The sequence below is a fragment of the Hyla sarda genome, chromosome 4, assembly GCF_029499605.1.
Source record: "Hyla sarda isolate aHylSar1 chromosome 4, aHylSar1.hap1, whole genome shotgun sequence".
NCBI lineage: Eukaryota > Metazoa > Chordata > Amphibia > Anura > Hylidae > Hyla > Hyla sarda.
This window is the reverse complement of record NC_079192.1, coordinates 101,779,801-101,801,855: the sequence shown is the minus strand read 5'-3', so window position 1 is coordinate 101,801,855 and position 22,055 is coordinate 101,779,801. Positions and strand designations below refer to the sequence as shown.

At 44.3% G+C, this 22,055-nt stretch overlaps 1 protein-coding gene across 1 annotated transcript in view; it reads left to right on the top strand.

Annotated features, from left to right (window-relative positions):
• The first annotated feature begins 345 nt into the window (after window positions 1–345).
• CERS3 (ceramide synthase 3) overlaps window positions 346–22,055 on the top strand; it is a 129,227-nt gene continuing 107,517 nt past the window's right edge. Inside the window, exon 1 of the mRNA XM_056571815.1 lies at window positions 346–394. The gene's annotated coding sequence lies outside the window, so the exon portion shown is untranslated. The remainder of the gene's footprint in view (window positions 395–22,055) is intronic.

The window sequence follows — 22,055 nt, the reverse complement described above, 5'->3', positions numbered from 1 at the left end:
GTGTTCGCCAGTCATCCAGCACTGCACAGAGTTCTCTCAGTGCACCGGATGACTGGGGTGCAGCGGAAGAGATCCTTTGGATAGGGGGATAATATGTCTAGCAGCCGAGTACCTCTTTAAGAAGACAAGGGTACAATTTCTGATGCGCACTATAACTGCACCTACGTGACCTTCAAACAGCATTTCTTTGTGTGGATGCTTTGCCTATTCTCTAAGTACATTCTTCTTCCCGGCAATTTAATCATCTACAACCAATGGTTACTAAGCAGAGTTACTGATTTGCAGATACACTGATAATACAGGAACATAGCTGTCCTGATGGGTATTTTCCTCTTGTGTTTGCAGATCTGGGAAGTTAGTCAAGGCAGGAGAAGACTGCTCATGAAGGAAAAAAGTAAGTCATTCCCTATGTCCATTCATACAAGCCTTTATTCCAAAAGGGGCATTTTTTTCCTAGTGATTGCAGAACAGCAGATGATATTTGATCCACAGGCTTAACCCGAGCTATTCTCATTTCCTACTGTATGTGCCAGCACCACCTCTGCTGAAAACCTCTTCTAGCGTTCACTATTGTTATTCTTTACACTTCTGGAGATCCTGGCAGACTCCAGCTGAAGTCTATTGCAATTTCCAGTTCTGGCTCTGCTCGCTGAATCTGCTGAATGTTGTGGAATAAATCTCGTAATGTATGTGAAAGGTTTCTATCGCAACCCCCTCAGACTTGGCTTTAAACAGGCTGGATGGATTACACAATCCCACAGTGCTGGCTCAGCTGCCACAGCCACAATTTGTTCACCTACATTTTAACTTGAACCTTGGACACTGTGCGTTTTCATTTCGCCCACCTGTGGGCTGGAGACACTTGAGTATTCGCAATGCTTTATATTTGTTCATGGGTCATTGCACTTTACAGGGAGAGTAAAGTTAGTGCCAATATTATCTTTATATTTTGTACAGGGTCTCTTAATCCTAGCTTACAACAATTCCCCAGAGAGTTCTAGAGCTTACCAAAAACACAACACTCCTTTGGCGTTATCCCCTTAGGGTTCTCCCCAAACTAAGAGTGGCAATAAGCACATTGGAACTTTTAATTAGAGCACCAATAAATGTCTCGGTCCAATTCCTCGTACACCTGTTATGCTGCAATAAAGAAGAATTTAACTGCAATTTACCCAGTGCCGTGGCTTCCCTTCTTTTGTGACATATGGACTTCTCTCTCTTCCATTGAGCACGGGTATGTGGATTCAGCCTCTACATTGCCATCAGTCGTCCAGTTTGTATGTGAATGGTGCGGGTCCGTGCTTCTCGTTACCTGATAAATGTTAAGTTTTATAGTTTAGGGGGGTTCGTAGTTTGGGGTGAACCCTAAGGGAGTAACCCCAAAGGAGTGTTCTCTTAATCCTAGGACTCATTGTAGTGTTTTTCTGTTTCAATGTTTTTATTAAGGTTTTCAGTAAAGAATAAAGTATACAATACATGTAACATAGTTAAGGCACTTTATGCCAACAGAAAAGGAATGTAAACTCCCATATGTAAGTTATCAATACAGTAAACATAAGTCCGATAAACTCGGATCGCCAAGTCACAAGCCAGTTGTGGCTTCCGAATAGGGATACTTATAAAGGTTCCTCCGATTGAACAATAGTCACAAGATGAGCTATTTGGAGGAGACCCGACTATCTAAATCAATCAATATATGTCAAGACCGATTAGCCCGGTAACACCGGGTTGTGACCAATACAAAGACAGACACACAGGGAAGGACAACACGTATAGTGAAACAAGGGATAGAAGATAGGTCCGGAAGGAGAAAGAGAAGGGAAAATAAGAGAGGAAAAGTGCAAAGGCAGAAACTTCACGAAGGGTTACCCAGATAGTCCACCCAAGGTTGCCAGGTAGCTTCAAAAGACTGTTGGGAATCATTTAGGAGGCTCGTCAGTTTGTCATTAGCCATTATCCAGTTTAGCTTGGGGCGTATCAGCTGAAATTGCACAGAACCTGATTTGTAGTGTTTTTCAATAAAGTTGCCGTGACCTAGACGGCTGTAAAGTTGCCGTGACCTAGACGGCTGTAAAGTTGCCGTGACCTAGACCTAGCTGTAATGTGAATGGGGGGAGTTTACCAATGTCTGATCTGACTTTTGACAGTCTGTGCCGCACATAAAAAGTAGGCTGGAAGAGGTGTGGCTTAGGGTGAAAGGGGATTAGTCTCAGCATGCGCCACATTTTTTACAATTTACGGCTGCATAAATTGCAGTACAATTCTATGCAATCTAATGCAAGCTCCAGACTGGCTTAGATTACTTAAAGAGGTATTCAGTAAAAAAAAAAAAAAAAAAAATTCAAATGAATTGGTGCCAGAAAGTTATATAGATTTGTGAATGACTTCAACATAAGTAAGAGGAAATTGTGTAGTTTTTTCCAGTCTGACCACAGTGCTCTCTGCTGACACCTCTGTCCATGTCAGGAGCAGTCCAGAGCAGGAGAGGTTTGCTATGGGGATTTGTTCCTGGTCTGGCCAGTTCCTGACATGGACAGAGGTGGCAGCAGAGAGCACTGCGGTCAGACTAAAAAGAACTACACAGCTGATTTGAAATTTTTTTTCTCCCACTGGAGTATCACGTTAAGCAGTTCCACAGGTAGCCTCAGATACTATGGATTTACGCAAAGGTGTTCATCTGTTAGTAAATCTAGCACAGCAAACACAGGCGGAATTTTACATAGGACAGGCCTATGAAACGCTGTTTTTTTTTAGTAAGACTTCTTTCACCCTATACTAGAGGCTCTGTTACAAACGGACGTTAAGGGCTCTTTTTTTTTTTTTACTTTGATTGCCATTGACGTCCGTTATTGTAACGGAGCCTAACAGGAGTCCTTACGGGCACAGAGGATCCCATTCACTTGAATGGGATTCCTCTAACATCCGTTATGACTTCCGTTATCCCGCCGGAAGATAGCAGGAGAAAAAGACGTCGCAAGCACAAATTTTCTCCCGCTATCTTCTAACGCCAGTCACACTGCCAGGCACAAACGACAGTGTGAAAGGAGCCTAAGCCTCCCCCAATGAGTCTCTTTAAACTACTTTATATGTCAGATGCGGGACGGAGGCTTGGGACGTCATGGTCATGCCCCGCTCATGCCGCCATGGCCATACCCCCTCAATGGTAGTCTATGGGCGGGGGTGTGACGACACTTCCTCTGTCTGGAGAAGAAAAGGTTTAGTCTCCAGGGACAACAAGCCTTCCATGGCCATACCCCCTCAATGGTAGTCTATGGGCGGGGGTGTGACGACACTTCCTCTGTCTGGAGAAGAAAAGGTTTAGTCTCCAGGGACAACAAGCCTTCTTTAGCATAAAAACTCATTTATGGAGCAGTCTACCTCAGGAACTGGTCACAGCACAAATAGCTCTCATGCTACAGACTATTCAGTTAAAGGAAAACTGTCAGTTATTTTCTCCCGCACTATCCACACTCCTGGTGGATAGTGCAGGAGACACTGATTAAAAGGAGCCCTACCTTACCCGGATCCGCCCGGCCATTCGTCCGCAATTGTAGTTTTAATCGATGTGTATATCTTGCTGTAACTGGCACAGACGGGGCTTCTGCAGCTAACTGGCACTGATGTCAGCGCCGCTTATGAATATTCATCCCCCTCCCTCCAGTTAGGAGCGGCGAAGAGAGGGAGAGCTGGAGGGAGGGGGATGAATATTCATAAGCGGTGCTTACGTCAGTGCCAGTTAGCTGCAGAAGCCCTGTCTGTGCCAGTTACAGCAAGATATACACATAGATTAAAACTACAATTGCGGGCGAACGGCCGTGCAGATCTGGGAAAGTTAGGGCTTGTTTTAATCAGCGCCTCCCACACTATCCACCCCCGCCTGGCACTGTCCAATTTACCCGAATCTTTCACCTACTCAACTATTCCATGAACTCCATTCCCTACACACGCTTTCTTCACACTTTTTTCCTCTACATGATATCTCCTCATATTTTCTGACTTTATCGACCCGACCAATTCCCTCTTTTATTGGTAAGGCATGCAGGGACATCCAATTTCTTAGTATCATATTTTTTGCTAGTCCCATTAACTTAAGTACCATAACTTCTTTCCCTTTATTGGTGGGGTTTAAACCTAGAATTGCATATTTCTCATTAAATTGAAGTTCATTTTGTAGATCCCCCTCAATTTTCCCATACAGTTTTATGCAAAATTCCAGAATTTTCGCACATCCCCACATTATATGGAGTAAAGGAGTAAATCCACATTTTCATCCCTACATTTAGGACAAGAAGCTGACTTTACCCTATCTTATTCAGTAATTTTGGCGTATAGTGAAGACGATGAATAGTTTTAAAATGCTATATTTGATTATTCATATTGACAGAAAAGCGCTTAGTATTTCTAAAGACAATTTTCCATTTTTCATCATTTATTTCCCCCAAATCCTTAACCCATTTCCCTTTACATTTAATTATTTGTGCCTCACTCTTCAAATTGACTATCATTTTATATATTTTGCCAAGCATCTTACTCCTATTCCGTAATTCAATAATCTCGTGTGAAACTATTTCCCACCTACCCTTATCTTTTTCTTTATTATAAGCATTCCTTACTTGCCAATACCCAAAAATGTTCCAATCCTCTAACCCAAATTCTTGTTGGATCCAGGGCCACTCTTTCTATTTACCTTCTTCCACAATTGATAAACCATTTTTATTTTTGTGTTAATTTTTATCTATAGATTTTGTGATTTTTACAAATTCCTTTAAATTTTCATTCTCCCAAATAGGTGTAAATAGAAAACCCCTTCTACCTTCAACAATTTCCTTATCTTCTTCCATATGTTATCTAATGAATTCTACCCAGAGAGACCTTTCCAGTCTCTACCATCAAATTTCACACTCTCCAAGACTTAAAAACAAATCTGCTCCACAATTCCCCTTTTTCCTTACCACCTCTAATATTTTTCCCCCTTCATGTGCAATATATATTAAAGGGGTTGTGCGCTGCCCTGGCTTTCGGAGCTCCGCACGTAGCATCCTGAAGTTCATTACTCGATTATTATTCAATTCATCACGAACTTCGTGGCTCGGCAGTTGCTGACTTTAGCCTGCATAAATTAGTTTCGCTTTCACGTGCTCCGGTGGGCTGGAAAAGGTGGCTACAGTCCTATGAGAGAGTCTCCAGCCACCGGAGCACGTGAAAGCTGAACTAATTTATGCAGGCTAAAGTCAGCAACTGCCGAGCCGAGAAGTTCTTGACGAATCGAATAACTGTAACGTCTCTCATCTCTAATAATAATAATAAAAATTGTGAAGTCCCAATCCTCCTTTTTCCATTGGCGGGTTAAGATAACAATTTATAATTCTGACCTGTTTCTGACCCCAAATCAAAGCATTTACTTTCCTCTCTATTTCCCCAAAAAAGTTATCACCTAACCATACTGTTGCCACTCTAAGATAGTGCAAAACCATTGGTAAAACTATTTGTACGAGCGCTATTCTGTCTGCCATATATAACTCCATTTCACTCCATATCCTACACTTTTTCCCGATCTTATCAATCAATGGAACTAGATTTATTGACTTCCTCAATCTTCCCTGACACTTTAACCCCACGGTATTCAAAACTTTCTGAAGGCTGTAAAATTTTAACTTTCCCTATAGGGACCCCGATTTGTTTATCTAATGGTAGCAAACAGGATTTATCCCAGTTTATCCTGAAACCTGAACTCCTGCCAAATTCCTCAACTTCTCTGATCACCACTGGCACATTACCAATAGTATCTCCAATCAACAATACCACATCGTCTGCATATAAAAGGATTTTTTCCTTTTCTCCTTTAACACCAAACCCTTCAAAACTATTATATGCCCTAATTTTCCCCGCTAACGGCTCAACAAACAATGCGAAAAGCATAGGGAATAGGGGACACCCCTGTCTGGTTCCACTACTAAGCTGGAAACATCCTGTTAATTCCCCATTCATTTCTATTCTGGCCGTGGGTGCACTGTAAATAGTTTGAACACCTCTTATAAAAAATTAGAGGGAGGGAGATAACTTCCCTATTTGCAAGGATTCATGAAATACCTCCAAGAGGAATGAGAGTAGTGGGTCACTAAATTTCCTATAAACTTCAAACACTAACGCATCTGATCCCGGGGCTGAATTGCCCAAGGTACTCCTCAGCACTTCCTGGATCTCCTCTAAACGAATCTCCTTATTTACACCCTCTCTTTCATCTTCTTTCACTTTTGGAATTACTACTTTGTCCAGGTAATTTTGAATATCCTCCTCCTTTCCATTTTCCTCTAATTTGTATAAATTTTTACAATATTCTAGTGCAATCTCACCTATTTCCTAGTCACCTTGCACCCACTGGCCTCTAGGATTGAAAATACCTTTTATAGTCCTACTTTCCCTTTGATTTTTTTTCAATGCCAGCTAACCACCTATTTGACTTCCCACCCTCTGAAAAAAAAATTGACCCCAAAACAAGAGTTTGTGTTGAGCCTTCCCTACAAAAAATTCTTGATAAAATTTTTTAGCCTTCTCTATTTTTTCTCTAATCATATCATCATTAGCTCTACTATATTCTTGTTCTAACTCTTTAATATTATTAATAAGGTCTACTTCCCTTTGCTTTATTTTCCTTCTAAATCTCGCTATATTTCTATACAAACAACCCCTTAAAAATGCTTTCAGAGAATCCCAGATGATGTGTATATTTGCTGTACCCTTATTGATGGACCAATATTACAATAATTCGTTTATCCCCGAGGTCACCTCCTCTATTTCTAACCAGTGTGGGTTAATATAAATTTTTCTTTTACCAGTTAAATTTATTCCTGGATGTGTCACTCTACACACCATCATTGCATGGTCCGACACACATTTTGGTTCATAACTCATTTTACTTATATTTTGCCGGGCACTATCATTAACCAGAATGAAATCTATCCTTGAGGTGGAATTATTAGTCTTACTATAACATGAAAAAATCTCTTGCTCTGGATAAAGCCTTCTCCATACATCATTCAATCGTGCTTCTTCACAAAACTTTGCCAGCTTGGTGGTTCCCCTCCCTTCCTGACAGCTTATTCGCTCCTTCCCCAAGTCATAAACAGTATTGAAATCTCCTGCCACATAGAAATCCTTCAAATTAAATTTTTTGAAAAATTCATAAGCCTCTGCAAAACTTCAAAAGTAAATGGTGGGGGGATATACAGTAACCCCCCGACATGCGATGGCCCCGACATATGATCAAATCGACATACGATGGCCTCTCAGAGGCCATCGCATTGTGATGTCAGCATCGACATACGATGCTTTTATATGTCGGGGCCATCGCATTAACTGCTATCCGACAGCGCAAAATCCTTAAGCTGCTGTTGGATAGCAGTTTAAGCATCCCGGGCAGGTTCGCTTACCTATTCCCGCTGCTCTGGGTCTACTTCGCCATCCTCCGGCGTCTTCTGCATCTTGTCCGGGCCTCGCTTTCCGGCGTCGTTATTACGTCGCTGCGCACGCCGTCCCGGCGCACCAACGTAATAACGTCACCAGAAAGTGAGGCCCGGACACCGGAGAAGATGCAGAAGAAGGCAGAGGATCCCGAAGAAGACGCCGGAGCAGCAGGACAGCATCGGGAGTCCCAGGCAGGTCAGGCGTACTGAAACGTCATTCACTCACAGATTAAGTCCATTCTTTAAAATCTTCACATTTTATAATTTACTCTATAACATTTAGTTGTGCACACTTACAGTTCAGCAGGACTCAGTCTATTCCTCTCCCTCCTGGGAGCTCACCATTGCCTCTACTCCCTGTTTATGGGGCAGAGAAATTACCAGTCACTAAAACGTTATCAGTGGAGGTCTTGGTTGGCGCATTCTATAAGGATTAAAAAATATCTACCCTGCATAAGAAGAATAAGAAGGAACAGATAAAAACTAATAAATTCGCTGATTATTAGTCCCAGTCCATTCTCCCCTCAGCTCCTTTAAAACATGAAAGCGACCGGCGCTTCTTAGCGTCCTTGCTGTTCCAGAACTGCGTCTTTCCCATAACGTCTCCTTTTAAGACCCAGGGTACACTCTTACCCACTGTCTGGAGCCCTCTCCCCGTGTCTTTCTCCTCAGGGACAGCTTTGCGCCCTCTCACCGCGCTGACTGAGCCCGGAGCTGCTGCTGCTGTGACTCCATGCCACTCTATTTTAGTACAATAGTGCAAAATACCAGGTACATAAATTAATATTTTTGTAGTATACTTTTTCTTTTTATAATCGGCGTCAACAGCATACAGTTGCATATGTTCCACACACCCTTCTAGCAGCACTCTTAGAACACTTAGAGTGAATGTATTCTCCAAGCATTGTGTGAATAGAGACTAAAGGCCCTTTTACATAGGCTGATTATCGGTCAAATGCATATTTGTAGGAAAGCTCCTTCCCAATAACTGGCCTGTGTAAAAGGGCCATTTAAATCTTTTTATTTTCTTTTGCACATCGCCCTGTGTAAACAGGGGATATGCCGCCTACAATGATGAAATTAAAGGGCAGCACAAACAATCCAGCATTGTTCTAATGGCCCAACCTGCAACTGTTTACACAAGTGCGGATCAATGATATTGGAACTCGTTCTCGGGTAGCATTTAGCCTATGTAAGAATGCCTTAACATTTATGCTATAAAATACAGAGGCACAATGAAGGCAAGAAAAATGCAAATGATAACAAAGGGACATACTTGGGATGGCTGATGAGCATTCCTATAAGACAGCACATCACAGTATGGGAAACAATGAATACATTATCATTCATATAAGTCATTTACCAGCTTACAAATCAAGCTTATCACCACATCTGATCAATCATCCACCCATTATAATGGATAACAAATTCATATTAACAAGTGATGCAACATAAACAAAATGTATTTATATGGAGGGTGATACAACTCTGTGTAAGTATGCTATTTATTTACTTTGCTACCCTTGCCTTTTTTTGTAGCATTTAAAGGGGTATTTCAGAGGAAAAAAATTTCAAATCAACTGATTCCAGGAAATTATACAGATTGTAAAAATAATAAAGCCTTTCAGTATTTTTCAGCTGCTGTATGCCTTAGAGCAGTGGTTTCCAAACTGAGGACCTCCAGATGTTGCAATACTACAACTCCCAGCATGCCTGGACAGCCAATTGTTATTCGCGTATACTGGGAGTTGTAGTTTTGCAAGATTTGAAGGTCAACTCTCCTAGAGGAGTTTTGTAGATCTTTCCAATCTGACAGTGCTCCCTGCTGCCATCTCTGTCCATGTCAGGAACTATCCACTTCATGAGAGATTTGCTATATGGAGTTTGTTTCCGCTCGGTTAAGTTCCTGACACAGACAGGGGTGGCAGCAGGGAGAACTGTGTCCAATTGGAAAAGATGCAGAAGAACTCTGGAATAACCCTTTAATCAAGGTCTGTGAGCTGATCATTGGGCACACAAGGACAGGGCAATACTGGTGTGGTATACATCAAAATACTGGCAGAAAATGATGTCAACATATAACTTGGCTTATCCGAGCCAGTCCTGTTCTCTGTAATGAACTCATTGTTGTCTACCAGTGTGTATGTTAGGTCTATTTCTAAATGTACACTTTTATTAAGGGGGACTAAAAATCACAGCCTCTTGTGCTTTCGAGTTCTGTAAAATAAAAGTATATGTAAAGTAGCAAAGTTGAGGGTACACTGGAGGTTTAGCAAAGTTGAGGGTACACTGGAGGTTTAGCAAAGTTGAGGGTACACTGGAGGTTTAGCAAAGTTGAGGGTACACTGGAGGTGTAGCAAAGTTGAGGGTACACTGGAGGGGTAGCAAAGTTGAGGGTACACTGGAGGTGTAGCAAAGTTGAGGGTACACTGGAGGTGTAGCAAAGTTGAGGGTACACTGGAGGTGTAGCAAAGTTGAGGGTACACTGGAGGTGTAGCAAAGTTGAGGGTACACTGGAGGTGTAGCAAAGTTGAGGGTACACTGGAGGTGTAGCAAAGTTGAGGGTACACTGGAGGTGTAGCAAAGTTGAGGGTACACTGGAGGTGTAGCAAAGTTGAGGGTACACTGGAGGTGTAGCAAAGTTGAGGGTACACTGGAGGTGTAGCAAAGTTGAGGGTACACTGGAGGTGTAGCAAAGTTGAGGGTACACTGGAGGTGTAGCAAAGTTGAGGGTACACTGGAGGTGTAGCAAAGTTGAAGGGCATTGAAGAGGTGCAAGAATTTTAGATGTGGAGCCACAAAGAGTGTAGAGTAGTGAAGGCTAGAGATGGAGAGGTCATGTGCTAACGTTTTTGTTTACTTAACTTACGGGAAAGAGCAGATTTGAGGAATTTTTTGGAGGAGGAGGTGGCAGTAGGTGGTAAGGGATTGGATGTGTACGGCTAAAACTCAGGGTGGAATCAAAGGTTATCTTGCGGTAGTAGACTTGCAAGAATAGAGAACGTATGCAGCCATTAACTGCAACTAATAACAGTGTTAGGTGGGTAGAGTGAGGTAGGAAAAGATAAGATTCAGTTTTTTTTCCATGTTAAGCTTTAGAAAGAGGGAGGAGAAGGACTGACACTGACAACCCCCCTTGAAATCTGTAATAGGGAGGTAATATCTGGGCCAGATTATACATTTGACAATCATTGTCCTGTCAGGTAGGGATCAGTGCAGCCCTGCTCTCATTCCGACAACTGTCCCTACCTACTTAAACAATCTTCCTTAAATGGAAGAACTAAGGGTGACAGTCATAGGGACTGGGCTAAGTGCTCAAGTACATAGGGAAGTCAGACAAGTCAGGTCAAACCAAATGAGCATTTAAAAAGACAAAATCAAAGCACTAACAGGAAAACCAGAAATCAAGTGAATACCAGGAGGAAAACTAACTACAAAGTCAAAACCAGAGACAGAACCGGGAAGAAGCATATGTCAAACCAAGAGAGACACTTTAAGTCCAAATCAGCTGTTACGCCGAGCGCTCCGGGTCCCCGCTCCTCCCCGGAGCGCTCGCTACACTCTCGCTCCCGCAGCGCCCCTGTCAGATCCACTGACCGGGTGCGCTGCGATACCGCCTCCAGCCGGGATGCGATTCGCGATGCGGGTGGCGCCCGCTCGCGATGCGCACCCCGGCTCCCGTACCTGACTCGCTCTCCGTCGGTCCTGTCCCGGCGCGCGCGGCCCCGCTCCCTAGGGCGCGCGCGCGCCGGGTCTCTGCGATTTAAAGGGCCACTGCGCCGCTGATTGGCGCAGTGGTTCTAATTAGTGTGTTCACCTGTGCACTCCCTATGTATACCTCACTTCCCCTGCACTCCCTCGCCGGATCTTGTTGCCATCGTGCCTAGTGAAAGCGTTCCCTTGTGTGTTCCTAGCCTGTGTTCCAGACCTCCTGCCGTTGCCCCTGACTACGATCCTTGCTGCCTGCCCCGACCTTCTGCTACGTCCGACCTTGCTTTTGTCTACTCCCTTGTACCGCGCCTATCTTCAGCAGTCAGAGAGGTTGAGCCGTTGCTAGTGGATACGACCTGGTTACTACCGCCGCAGCAAGACCATCCCGCTTTGCGGCGGGCTCTGGTGAATACCAGTAGTGACTTAGAACCGGTCCACTAGCACGGTCCACGCCAATCCCTCTCTGGCACAGAGGATCCACCTCCTGCCAGCCCGCATCGTGACAGTAGATCCGGCCATGGATCCCGCTGAAGTTCCTCTGCCAGTTGTCGCCGACCTCACCACGGTGGTCGCCCAGCAGTCACAACAGATAGCGCAACAAGGCCATCAGCTGTCTCAACTGACCGTGATGCTTCAGCAGCTACTACCACAGCTTCAGCAATCATCTCCTCCGCCAGCTCCTGCACCTCCTCCGCAGCGAGTGGCCGCTTCCAGCCTACGACTATCCTTGCCGGATAAATTTGATGGGGACTCTAAGTTTTGCCGTGGCTTTCTTTCACAATGTTCCCTGCACTTGGAGATGATGTCGGACCAGTTTCCTACTGAAAGGTCTAAGGTGGCTTTCGTAGTCAGCCTTCTGTCTGGAAAAGCTCTGTCATGGGCCACACCGCTCTGGGACCGCAATGACCCCGTCACTGCTTCTGTACACTCCTTCTTCTCGGAAATTCGAAGTGTCTTTGAGGAACCTGCCCGAGCCTCTTCTGCTGAGACTGCCCTGCTGAACCTGGTCCAGGGTAATTCTTCCGTTGGCGAGTACGCCATACAATTCCGTACTCTTGCTTCCGAATTGTCCTGGAATGATGAGGCCCTCTGCGCGACCTTTAAAAAAGGCCTATCCAGCAACATTAAAGATGTTCTGGCCGCACGAGAAATTCCTGCTAACCTACATGAACTCATTCATCTTAAACCACTCATCATCAACCGTTTCTCTCCTAAACTTATCTCTCCCACTCCTGTCTCCGGTTCTTCGGACATCTTTCCTGTAAAGGAGATACTGGCCTCCAAAAAGGTCAGAGGAAAAACCTTTTTTTTGGTTGACTGGGAGGGCTGTGGCCCTGAAGAGAGATCCTGGGAACCTGAGGACAATATCCTAGATAAAAGTCTGGTCCTCAGGTTCTCAGGCTCCAAGAAGAGGGGGAGACCCAAGGGGGGGGTACTGTTACGCCGAGCGCTCCGGGTCCCCGCTCCTCCCCGGAGCGCTCGCTACACTCTCGCTCCCGCAGCGCCCCGGTCAGATCCACTGACCGGGTGCGCTGCGATACCACCTCCAGCCGGGATGCGATTCGCGATGCGGGTGGCGCCCGCTCGCGATGCGCACCCCGGCTCCCGTACCTGACTCGCTCTCCGTCGGTCCTGTCCCGGCGCGCGCGGCCCCGCTCCCTCGGGCGCGCGCGCGCCGGGTCTCTGCGATTTAAAGGGCCACTGCGCCGCTGATTGGCGCAGTGGTTCTAATTAGTGTGTTCACCTGTGCACTCCCTATGTATACCTCACTTCCCCTGCACTCCCTCGCCGGATCTTGTTGCCATCGTGCCTAGTGAAAGCGTTCCCTTGCGTGTTCCTAGCCTGTGTTCCAGACCTCCTGCCGTTGCCCCTGACTACGATCCTTGCTGCCTGCCCCGACCTTCTGCTACGTCCGACCTTGCTTTTGTCTACTCCCTTGTACCGCGCCTATCTTCAGCAGTCAGAGAGGTTGAGCCATTGCTAGTGGATACGACCTGGTTACTACCGCCGCAGCAAGACCATCCCGCTTTGCGGCGGGCTCTGGTGAATACCAGTAGTGACTTAGAACCGGTCCACTAGCACGGTCCACGCCAATCCCTCTCTGGCACAGAGGATCCACCTCCTGCCAGCCCGCATCGTGACATCAGCAGACAAATGGTCAGGCTGAAAGGAAAGCGGAGTACAAGAAATGCTGATCAAGGCTAGAATTTGGCCAATCATGGGCATCTTAGCAAAGCAGCTGCCCATTTAAATATCCCACCATCAGGAGGTGGGAGCAGCAACGCAGCAGCTTACTGGCCCGATGCTCCTATTTTCTGCAACACAGTGACGCTTGGTTCTGTGTCAGTTGTCAGAGTAACATTGGAACGCTCCTGGCTGCATCATGCGGTGTGGGGGCATGCAAGGTTACTGTCTGATAATTGTCAGCATAAAAGTGTACTGACTGAAACTTGGAGAGTATAAATGTTTGGCTGGTGAGGCATGAAGAGGTCCAGATTAGGGCCAAATCTATGATGCCAATGAATGAGATAATATGTAACAGGAGGGAAGGGTCGATTTGTTCGAAGGTAGAGAACTGGTCTGGAAGAAGGAGTACAGACTGATGATGTCGTCAGGCAGCAAACAGATCACTAGTCACTTTGGTTAACCCCATAAAGGCACTGTACCATAATGACAACTTATCACCAATCTTGGGGGTCTGAACAATCAAGAGAATAGGGATTCCAAGTGCCCTAGTATGTGGACTGTATGCGCTGTTAATCCATTTAATCTCTATGGGACTGCCAAAGATAGCTGTGTGCTCTACTCTACTACCAGCCTCAGTCACATAGAATTTGAATAGAGCAGCACCTAATGGGTGTACAAAAATGGCAGAACTGGGGCTTTTATTAGCTGGTCACTGTATTTTACAGCTGACATCTGTTAAAAATGGATGCAGGCTCAGCTCCTGATGGGCGTTTTGAGGACAACTCAAGGTGATGTTGTTTAAGGAGTTTTTAGGCAGCCAGGAGTAGCGAGATGGGCGATACCTGGACAAAGCTTCACTAGCTGCAAAATCCTCCAATTTGTAGCAGCAGCATCTCAGCGGAAATACGACAATTTAGATTATACAGTTTTTTAATACATAAGCACAAATAAAACGAATCTTCATTTTACAGTCATTGTAACTGGAAGAACGCCATTCTGCAATGGCCTTTGAAGATTGTTGTTATGTTTGGTTATGGGTCAGTTATGCTTAGTATCATAAATGCAGTGTAGACAGCAGATCACAGGATGTTATCTTCCCCATTGCTTTTATTATGAATGGGTGGAGTTTGTTTGCAAATAAATCTCCTTTCTTATCTTTGAGTTACGTATCTCAATGGCTTCCACCCCATTATTTCTCTAGCTATTAAAGCTGAATTTAATCTGTAGACCGTCATTTATTTACCTGGAGTTGCACACAGGATATATAAAATGTAGTGATGTATAGCCCAGAAAGGACAGCTGCATGAGAAATACAAACATAGTATTATTAGGGATACTCTACATGTGGGCAAGTAAAAAAAGCAGAATGACTATATCAAGACTATATTATTATGTGGACACCAGGTTTCAAAAAGCGCATATCCCATCCAGGGAATTTGGTAAGTCTTGTTATCGGTCCAGGATTTTTATGGAATGAAAGGCAGGTTTGGTAGTAGGGTCTTCCATTCCCTTCCTAGACCAGTCCAGATTTTCAGGTTGGCCCCATTAACCCCTTAAGGACCAGGCCATTTTATACCTTAAGGACCGGAGCGTTTTTTGCAATTCTGACCACTGTCACTTTAAGCATTAATAACTCTGGAATGCTTTTAGTTATCATTCTGATTCCAAGATTGTTTTTTCGTGACATATTCTACTTTAACTTAGTGGTAACATTTTATTGTAACTTGCATCCTTTCTTGGTGAAAAATCCCAAAATTTGATGAAAAAAATAAAAATTTTGCATTTTTCTAACTTTGAAGCTCTCTGCTTGTAAGGAAAATGGATATTCAAAATATATTTTTTTGGGGTTCACATATACAATATGTCTACTTTATGTTTGCATCATAAAATTTATGAGTTTTTACTTTTGGAAGACACCATAGGGCTTCAAAGTTCAGCAGCAATTTTGAAATTTTTCACAAAATTTTCAAACTCACTATTTTTCAGGGACCAGTTCAGTTTAGAAGTGGATTTGAAGGGTCTTTATATTAGAAATACCCCATAAAAGACCCCATTATAAAAACTACACCCCCTAAAGTATTCAAAAAAACATTCAGTAAGTGTATTAACCCTTTAGGTGTTTCACAGGAATAGCAGCAAAGTGAAAGAGAAAATTCAAAATCTTCATTTTTTACACTCGCATGTTCTTGTAGACCCAATTTTTGAATTTTTGCAAGGGGTAAAAAGGAGAAAATTTTTACTTGTATTTGAAACCCAATTTCTCTCGAGTAAGCACATACCTCATATGTCTATGTTAATTGTTCGGCGGGCGCAGTAGAGGGCTCAGAAGGGAAGGAGCGACAAATGGTTTTTGGGGGGCATGCCGCATTTAGGAAGCCCCTATGGTGCCAGGACAGCAAAATAAAACACATGGCATACCATTTTGGAAACTAGACCCCTCAGGGAATGTAACAAGGGGTAAAGTGAACCTTAATACCCCACAGGTGATTCACGACTTTTGCATATGCAAAAAAAAAATATATTTTTTTTTTACCTAAAATGCTTGGCTTCCCAAAAATTTTACATTTTTAAAAAGGGTAATAGCAGAAAATACCCCCCAAAATTTGAAGCCCAATTTCTCCCGATACAGAAAACACCTCGCATGGGGGTGAAAAGTGCTCTGCTGGCGCACTACAGGTCTCAGAAGAGAAGGAGTCACATTTGGCTTTTTGAAAGCAAATTTTGCTCTGGGGGCATGCCGCATTTAGGAAGCCCCTATGGTGCCAGAACAGCAAAAAAAAACACATGGCATACCATTTTGGAAACTAGACCCCTCGGGGAACGTAACAAGGGGTAACGTGAACCTTAATGCCCTACAGGTGTTTCACGACTTTTGCATATGTAAAAAAATATATATTTTTTTACCTAAAATGCTTGGTTTCCCAAAATTTTTACAATTTTAAAAAGGGTAATAGCCGAAAATACCCCCCAAAATTTGAAGCCCAATTTCTCCCGATTCAGAAAACACCCCATATGGGGGTGAAAAGTGCTCTGCTGGCGCACCACAGGTCTCAGAAGAGAAGGAGTCACATTTGGCTTTTTGAAAGCGAATTTTGCTCTGGGGGCATGCCGCATTTAGGAAGCCCCTATGGTGCCAGGACAGCAAAAAAAAAACACATGGCATACCATTTTGGAAACTAGACCCCTCGGGGAACGTAACAAGGGGTAATTTAACCCTTAATACCCTACAGGTGTTTCACGACTTTTGCATATGTAAAAAAATATATATTTTTTTTACCTAAAATGCTTGTTTTCCCAAAAATTTTACATTTTTTAAAAGGGTAATAGCAGAAAATACCCCCCAAAATTTTGTAGGCAATTTCTCCCGAGTACGGCGATACCCCATATGTGACCCTAAACTGTTGCCTTGAAATACGACAGGGCTCCAAAGTGAGAGCGCCATGCGCATTTGAGGCCTAAATTAGGGACTTGCATAGGGGTGGACATAGGGGTATTCTACGCCAGTGATTCCCAAACAGGGTGCCTCCAGCTGTTGTAAAACTCCCAGCATGCCTGGACAGTCAACGGCTATCTGGAAATACTGGGAGTAGTTGTTTTGCAACAGCTGGAGGCTCCGTTTTGGAAACAGTGGCGTACCAGACGTTTTTCATTTTTATTGGGGAGGGGCGTTGTATAGGGGTATGTGTATATGTAGTGTTTTTTACTTTTTATTTTATTTTGTGTTAGTGTAGTGTAGTGTTTTTAGGGTACAGTCACACGGGCGGGGGTTCACAGTAGTTTCTCGCTGGCAGTTTGAGCTGCGGCAGAAAATTTGACGCAGCTCAAACTTGCAGCCGGATACTTACTGTAATCCTCCGCCCATGTGAGTGTACCCTGTACGTTCACATAGTGGGGGGAAATCCAGCTGTTGCAAAACTACAACTCCCAGCATGTACGGTCTATCAGTGCATGCTGGGAGTTGTAGTTTTGCAACCGCTGGAGGCTCCGTTTTGGAAACAGTGGCGTACCAGACGTTTTTCATTTTTATTGGGGAGGGGGGCTGTGTAGGGGTATGTGTATATGTAGTGTTTTTTACTTTTTATTTTATTGTGTGTTAGTGTAGTGTAGTGTTTTTAGGCTACAGTTCACAGTAGTTTCTCGCTGGCAGTTTGAGCAGAAAATTTGCCGCACCTCAAACTTGCAGCCGGATACTTACTGTAATCCTCCGCCCATGTGAGTGTACCCTGTACATTCACATTGGGGGGGGGGGGGGGACGGACATCCAGCTGTTGCAAAACTACAACTCCCAGCATGTACGGTCTATCAGTGCATGCTGGGAGTTGTAGTTTTGCAACAGCTGGAGGCACACTGGTTGTGAAACACCGAGTTTGGTAACAAACTCAGTGTTTTGCAACCAGTGTGCCTTCAGCTGTTGCAAAAGCTACAATCCCCAGCATTTACGGACAGCGGAAGGGCATGCTGGGTCTTGTAGTTATGCAACAGCTGGAGGCATACTACTTTGGCTGGGGATTGTAGTTATGCAACAGCTGGAGACACACTGGTTTGCTACTTAACTCAGTGTGCCTTCAGCTGTTGCAAAACTACAACTCTCAGCAGTCACCGACAGCCAACGGGCATGCTGGGAGTTGTAGTTATGCAACCACCAGATGCACCACTACAACTCCCAGCATGCACTTTAGCTGATTGTGCAAGCTGGGAGTTGTAGTTACACAACAGCTGAAGGTACACTTTTCCATAGAAAGAATGTGCCTCCAGCTGTTGCATAACTACAGCTCCCAGCATGCCCTTTTTGCATGCTGGGAGCTGTTGCTAAGCAACAGCAGAAGGCTGTCACTCACCTCCAACGATCCTCGCTGCACCAGGTCAGTCCCTCGTCGTCGCCGCCGCCGCCACTGCTCCTGGGGCCCCGATCCCAACAGGGGCGCCGGGGATCGGGGTCCCCAGCACCCGGGGTGCATGTCCCGCACCCGCTCATGTCCTCCGGAAGAGGGGCGGAGCGGGTTGCGGGAGTGACACCTGCAGCAGGCGCCCTGATTGGTCGGCCGGTAATCCGGCCGACGAATCAGGGCGATCGTGAGGTGGCACCAGTGCCACCTCACCCCTGCTGGCTCTGGCTGCCCCGATCAGCCAATAATTCCGGGTCACCGGGTCACTGGAGACCCGATTGACCCGGAATCCGCCGCAGATCGCTGGACTGAATTGTCCAGCGACCTGCGGCCATCGCCGACATGGGGGGTCATAATGACCCCCCTGGGCGATATGCCCCGATGCCTGCTGAACGATTTCAGCAGGCATCGGGCACCGGCTCCGCTCCAGATGGTTGCGGGGGGCCGGTAAAACACATGACGTTCTCATACGTCATGTGTCCTTAAGGACTCGGAAATGGAGACGTATGAGAACGTCATGTGTCCTTAAGGGGTTAAAGTGTACCTATTGTTAACAAGAACTTTTTATATAATGTAGATAATACTATTATATGTTGTGATAGCCTGGGGGATGTAGGGTATGGGGAGTGTAGCTGTGCGGTGATTAAAGGGTGCTTGTTAACCCTTGCTATTCGTGACGCCAGGGTGAGGGCTCCTCAGTAATGCTTGTCCTACCACCACCCTTCCCAAGAGCAATAGGGAGGTAGATAAGAATAGAATGTCCACAACCGGAGAGTTTTCTGAAATAGGTATAATGTTTACTGAAGGTTTTCTGCAAGCTTCATAAACTTAACAGTCTCTATGCATACAACTGCTTTCTTTGGAGATTGACAAAGGTTGGGACTTTGTCAATCTTTTGGCAATTTAGAGTCTTTAAAGCGCAACTGTCATGAAATTTTGCTGCAATAACCTGAACACAGCCTTTGTACTGTGTGCAGGTGGTGGGTATTGCAATATTTTTACCTGAAATTTGCAGGCTTTCATGACTGCAAAAAAGGCTTTTATTCAAAGCCACTGATGGTCAGATAGGCGCACTGAGTTGGAAGATGGCGGCGGGAGCAAGCGCTTGCTGGATGACACACAGCGGAACGCAGGTTAGATTAGCTGAAGGGCGCATGCGCTGGGACCTTAGTGTCAATCACACAGCGGTCCCAGCGCGGACATACGGGGTAGGCGTGGGGGTGGGTGTGGCGGCGAGGCATTGCGTACCTCGCGCCACGCCTATCCGACCGTCAGTGGCTTTGAATAAAAGCCTTTTTTGCAGTCATGAAAGCCTGCAAATTTCAGTTAAAAATATTTCTATACCCACCACCTGCACACAGCACAAAGGCTGTGTGCAGGTTATTGCACCAAAATTTCATGACAGTTGCGCTTTAAGTATTGTGCGCTGTTCCACTGGATTTAGGGGATATAGTTGCGGTCCAGTAGTCACGCTAGCATTAGCAGGTGAAGTTTATAACTCACGGTTTTAGTTCAGCTGAGGCTGGTAGGTTTTAAGGCCTAGCGTGTCTTTGCAAGTTGCGCAGATCCGTCCTGCTAGTCCGGCATCCACGAGAGCAGCAACCCAAGAGAGTGATAATTGGCTACAGCTCCCTTATATGGGTAGGGGCTGGACTAGTGCTAATTGGTCCATACTTGTGTCAATCCCCATTACAAAGGATTGTGGGTAACACATTACCCAAGGACCTCCAAAGGTCCTCCAACATACCATAGAGGATATTAACATGGTCACATGACCGAAGGTCCTGCGACGCTAAACAAGGTAAGTACTATACATTATATTGAATATACATTATTACCAAATATATACATGTATTAACAGTATAGAATTAGAGTTGGGAAGAGGCGACTAGGGTCTGTCCCACCTGGGGGAACCAACCTGAGCATAGTTACTCTGACTTTGGGGACCACTACACTAGGTACGGTATGCAATACGGTACCGGGATACCACAATGTATATTTGTAATATACATTGTTTAAAAAATGTGCATATTTTTGTCCCTGCAGCTACTGCCTGTGTGTCTCTGTGTGGAGTCCAAATACAGCAAGTGTGGGTGGACAAGCAGGGCTCTGTACACTGAGGACAAGCAGGGCTCTGTACACTGAGGACTAGCAGGGCTCATGTATTTTGTCTCCGCACAGAGACACACATGCAATAGCTGCAGGGACAGCATTTTTTTACCCAAAAATATACACATATTTAACCAATATATATTACAAATATACATATAATGGTATTATCTACATTATATAAAAGTTTTTGTTCAGGATACACTTTAACACTGTGCTTATAAAATGTATACACAACCTGTACTGAGAGGCTGTGATGAACCTCTGATGAGAGTTGGGGTCCTGAGTTGGGTAGCATCAAAAAGGGGACTGTTACCTCATATGAGTAACACATTTTTGGTAAGTGTTTTATAGGGGGGCTGGTAGTAAGCCACCAGTACAGAGAGGAAATATTTTGTGTAGTTAGCCCTGGACAAGCAGAATTTATTTTGTATATGTTTGTGGTTAGATTTGGTTTGTTGCTATAAAATAAAACCAGGATAAGCCCTGTTTGAACATTGCATTTGTGTCCCTGTCCCCGACTGCTATTTTGCTATATCTCCCACTGTATATATCATTCTTTCTATTTTGTTCTATTGTCCTCTTCTCTGGTGTTACGCAGAGATACAACTTTTGTTCTGATAATCATGTTCCATGTTGTAGATCCTATGTCAAGCTTGATTCGCATCACACCTTGAAGTATGTGGTGTAAAATACTCAAATACACCAGCAGGCCCATTGACAGTGCTTTTTAGTACCAACTGCACACACAGTAAAAGCTGTTTCCTCTCAATGTAAAATGTTTCCTGTCTCCTCCTGTAAAATGTACACATTATACATACGCAAACATATTGATTTATGTTACATACATTTTCCTTATACCTCAATGTAAAAAAACAAATGTGTACAATATACATACTTTTTTGAAAAGTATGAAAATAAGTCTGAAAGTATGAAAATAAAAAAAATAAAAATAAAAAGCAGATGTAAACGGACGTACAGTAAGCAAAATGTATACTATTTGATACACTTTTTGCATACGTAGGTTCGCTTAATAGGAGTCTATGCATACAGTGGGCTATATATTTGCAGTTTGTTTCCGCAATGCTTTGAGACAATTTTTTGATGGGAATGGGATCTAACATACAGTATGTCTGACCACATGTGTGGCAAGCTCTTTTATAGAATCTGGTCAAGCATAAACACAGAACACGGTGTGAATTTAGCCCTAAGGACATTTTACAGGGGCCGATGATCGAATGAACAAACTTTCATTCCCAGTGTAAACATTCCAGAGATCAGCGAACAAATGAACAAAATGTGAATATAAATGTAATAAGTTGCCAGCAGAACATCTCCCCATGTAAATAGGGATTGTACAGTAGACAAACAATGTAAGTCCATTGGCAGAGGGGTTTAAATTATTCATTTCTAAATTCTACCAATGATGTTCACACCGCAGAATTTCCAAGCAGAATTTTCTGCCGCAATTATGGCGTATGCAGAAAGAATAGTCATGTCTTTTCTTTCTGTGGAAATGCATTGCCATCTATGGACGCAGCACATTCTGCTGTGTGAACATAGCCTAAGAGGGAAAGTAAAGAATCTTTCTGTTCAATGCCACTCATAACGGACAACCTATCGGCCTAAAAGTACCCTTATTATCTATTGAGTAAATAATAAAATCATTATATACATTATCCATATCCTGGTTAGATGT